General features: G+C 39.6%; 1 non-coding gene across 1 annotated transcript; it reads right to left on the bottom strand.

Moving 5' to 3' along the window:
* Positions 1 to 538: 538 nt before the first annotated feature.
* On the bottom strand, positions 539 to 645 carry LOC111884249 (small nucleolar RNA R71). Its single transcript, XR_002847666.1, has one exon. It is a non-coding gene; the product is annotated as a small nucleolar RNA R71 (small nucleolar RNA).
* Positions 646 to 4,289: the final 3,644 nt, after the last annotated feature.

Below are 4,289 nucleotides of genomic sequence, written 5' to 3'. Positions count from 1 at the left end.
AAAAGAAGCAAGGCATTTCACAAAGGAAAAGAGAATAGAACGCGGTCAAAATGCTTCATCAAGTTATACGGAACCCGATTCTAGCCCCGACCCTCGCCAAGAAATTCCTGAAACACCACCCCTACAACAAAATCCACCCATTATTGAAAGAATTGCAATGGACGAGGCCGGAGAAGATCCCAAAAGAACCTTGAGGAAAATGATGGAAAGCGATGTTACACAAACTCCAACTGGTATCAATTACGCCGTTTTAAAAGGAGGTTCGGAATTGAAGTCAAGTTTAGTCCATCACCTTCCAACTTATCATGGATTAGAGAATGAAGAACCTCATAAGCACTTGAAGATGTTCCACATTATTTGCACTAATATGAAGCCACAAGGGTCAACCGATGACCAAATCAAATTAAGGGCATTCCCCTTTTCATTGGCCGATAGAGAAAATGATTGGTTATTCTATCTTCCCCCGGGGTCAATCAACTCATGGACCGACATGGCAATAGTTTTTCTTGACAAGTTCTATCCCGCTTCAAGAGTCTCAAGTCTTAGAAATGAGATTTGTGGAATTTGCCAAGGTCAAAATGAGACTTTCCATGATTAATGGGAGAGGTTCATCAACTTGTGCTATAGTTGTCCACAACATCAAATTCCGGAACAACTCCTTATTCAACGCTTCTATGAGGATTCTTGCCAATGGGGACAAGACTAGTTGATGCCTCAAATGGTGGAGATGTTTTTAGCAAAACCTCACAACAAAAACGACAACTCTTCAACACAATGGCCGCTAATTCCCAACACTTTGGTGCACGCTAAGATATAAAGAGAGAAACTCAACAAAAAGTCAATGAAGAGGGGACATTGAATCTAGAGTCTCAGCTCAAAGATTTAACATCCGTTGTTCAAATGTTAGCCATGGGACAAACTCCACAAGTGATGGTTTGTGGAATATGTGCAACAATCGGACATCCTACGTATATGTGTCCCATTCTCCAAGAAGATGCGGAACACGTGAATGCCACGGGAGAATTCCAAAATTAACACAACAAACCATCCAGTTACCAAAATGCATACAATTCAAGTTGGAAGCCAAATCCCAGTATGAGCTACAACCCAAGACCATTGCCTCAAAATGATTTTGTTAGACCCTCCTACCCACCACAACACCTCATTACAAACCCAAACCGCACCCTCCACATTATCACCAACAACCTCCTCAATCCCAACCAAGTAGCTCTAGAATGTCTCTTGAAGACATTGTCAAATCCTTAGCCATTATTACCCAATAATTCCAAAAAGAGACAAGGACTAGTATCTCCAGCCTTGAAGAACAAATGGTAGATATAGTTACATCCATAAGCAAGTTGGAGTCCTATGGAAAACTCCCTTCTCAAACCAAAAAGAACCCAAATGTCAATCTGGTGACCTTGAGAAGTGGTAAACAAACCGGAGAAAGTACTTCAAAGAAGAAGTCAAAGGAAGATTAGGAAGAAATAAAGATCAACCCCATTAAGGACCTCGTTGTTAAGAATGATGTACAAGCCAGAGTTCCAAAGAAGATTATTCATCTTGTGACACCAATAGCCACTCAACCGTCATTCCCATCCCGACTTGCGACTTCAATGAAGAATATGGAGGAGAAAGAGATTTTGGACACCATCGGAATGGTGGAAGTAAACATCACTTTATTTGATGCAATCAAACAAATCCCTAGATATGAAAAATTCTTGAAGGAACTTTTTACCAACAAGAGGAAATTGAAGGGAAATGAGAAAATCTCAATGAATGAAAATGCATTCGCGGTATTACAAAGGAAACTTCCACCCAAGAGCAAAGATCCAAGAATTTTTATGGTTCCTTACAAGATTGGGAATGTCACTTTTAGTAGTGCCATGCTTGACCTTGGTGCTTCTGTCAATGTCATGCCCAATTCGGTGTATGAATCATTGAATGTCGGGTTTTTAAAAGAAGCTGGTGTCATAATTTCACTTGCGGATAAATCAAGTATCTTTCCTAGGGGTGTTTTAGAAGATGTTTTGGTGCAAGTGAAACAATTGGTCTTCCCGGAGAATTTGTATGTGATTGATCTAGAAGAACAAGTGTCCTCTAAGTCTGCTCTAATTTTACTTGGAAGACCGTTTTTGAAGATAGCTAGAACAAATATATATGTGTATGCGGGAAGCTTAATGATGGAGTTTGATGGGGAAACAATAAGTTTTAATATATACGCTGATATGAGATATCCTCGTGATGTTTCATCCTTTTATTTTGTTGATGTTGTTCAACCATTAACCTAAGAATTTCTTGAGTTGTCTAATGGTGACATGTTGGAGATGATTTTGATCAAAGGATTTGATTGTGGAAAATTAGCCAAGAAGTTGAAGCTCTGCTCATTGGATCCGGAAGTTGAAAGATTGGTTAACAATTCAAAGATCAAGAAAACTACCCAATTCAGTGTGAAGCAAATTGAACTACCTCAAAGACACACAAGATTGGCACCCTCCCTTGTTCAACCACCAAAACTAGAATTCAAAGTCCTACCTCAACACTTGAAGTATGCATACTTGGGAAACGACGAGACTCTTCCGGTTATCATTTCAACTCATTTAACTGAATGTGAAGAAGAGCAACTCCTCAAGATGTTGAAGGAACATAAAGAAGCAATGGGTTAGACGATTGCGCACCTTAAGGGATTGAGCCCTTCCGCTTGTATGCACAAGATTTTGATGGAGGATGAATGCAGGCCAAGACGGGATGCGCAATGAAGGTTGAATCCGCTAATGATCGAAGTTTTCAAGAAAGAGATTTGGAAGCTCCTTGATGTGCGAATGATCTACCCAATCTCAGATAGAAAATGGGTGAGCCTGGTGTAAGTGGTATCAATGAAGATGGGAAGCACGATGGTCGAGAACAATAAAGGTATGATGGTCCCCACCCGCATGCAAAATGGGTGGAGAGTATGTATGGACTACGGCAAACTCAATGCAAGCACAAGAAAATATCATTTTCCATTGCCTTTCATTGATTAAAGGTTAGAAAGGTTGTCCAGGAAATCACATTATTGTTTTCTAGACGGGTATTCCGGTTTTCACCAAATCCCTATGGCACCAGAAGACCAAGAAAAGACAACCTTGACATGTCCATTTGGCACTTTTGCATACAGGAGAATGTCATTTAGATTGTGTAATGCCCCGGCCACTTTCCAACGTTGTATGGTTAGTATCTTTTCAGAATATTTTGAAAACATAATTGAAGTTTTTATGGATGACTTTACGGTATATGGAAATTCATTTCAAGAATGCTTGACCAATCTAACCAAAATTTTGAAAAGAGGCATTGAAACGAATTTGGTTCTAAATTTTGAAAAATGTCATTTTATGGTGAGTCAAGGTCTTATTTTGGGTTACATTGTGTCATAGAAAGGAATCAAGGTAAATAAGGCTAAAATTGATGTTCTCAAAGCTTACCTTACCCAACTTGTGTTCGGGAAGTTCGTTCTTTTTTAGGTTATGTCGGATTCTACCGAAGGTTTATCAAGGACTATTCAAAGATAAAAAGGCCAATGTGCGAAATTTTGCAAAAGGAAGTTGATTTTGAGTTCAATGAGGCATGCAAAGAAGCTTTCGACAGGCTCAAAGAGTTGCTTACATCTGCTCCTATCATGCAAGCACCAAATTGGGATCTCCCATTTGAGATCATGTGTAATGCAAGCAACTATGTCATAGGCGCCGTTTTGGGTCAAAAGAATGGAATAGCCTCCCATGTCATCTACTACGCATCAAGGACACTAGACAATGCTCAAAGAAACTACCCTACCATAGAGAAGGGGCTATTTGTCATAGTGTTCGCTTTGGAGAAGTTTAGACAATACCTACTTGGTACCAAAGTTATTGTATACTTGGATCATGCGGCCCTCAAGTACTTGATGATGAAGAAAGATGCAAAGCCAAGACTCGTCCGTTGGATCTTACTATTAAAAGAATTTGATTTTGAGATTTGGGACAAGAGCGGATGCGAAAACCTTGTTGCCGATCATCTAAACCGGATCACTTCAAATGAGACTCCTTTCCCGTTTCAGGACATGTTTTTGGATGTGCATCTCTTTCCCTTACTCGATCTACTCCCTAGTATGCCAATATTCTTTACTTTTTGCTAAGAAAAAGGTATCCTGATACATTCACACGTGCTGAAAAAGATAAATTAAGAAGTGATGCCAAATATTACATGTGGGATGAACCTTATTTGTGGAGACATTGTCCCAATCAAATTATTAGAGATGTGTACCCCAACAAGAA

This window comes from Lactuca sativa, chromosome 7, assembly GCF_002870075.4.
Source record: "Lactuca sativa cultivar Salinas chromosome 7, Lsat_Salinas_v11, whole genome shotgun sequence".
In the NCBI taxonomy this organism is placed as follows: domain Eukaryota; kingdom Viridiplantae; phylum Streptophyta; class Magnoliopsida; order Asterales; family Asteraceae; genus Lactuca; species Lactuca sativa.
Note: the sequence above shows the minus strand (reverse complement) of the source record. Positions and strands in the feature narration are given on the sequence as shown.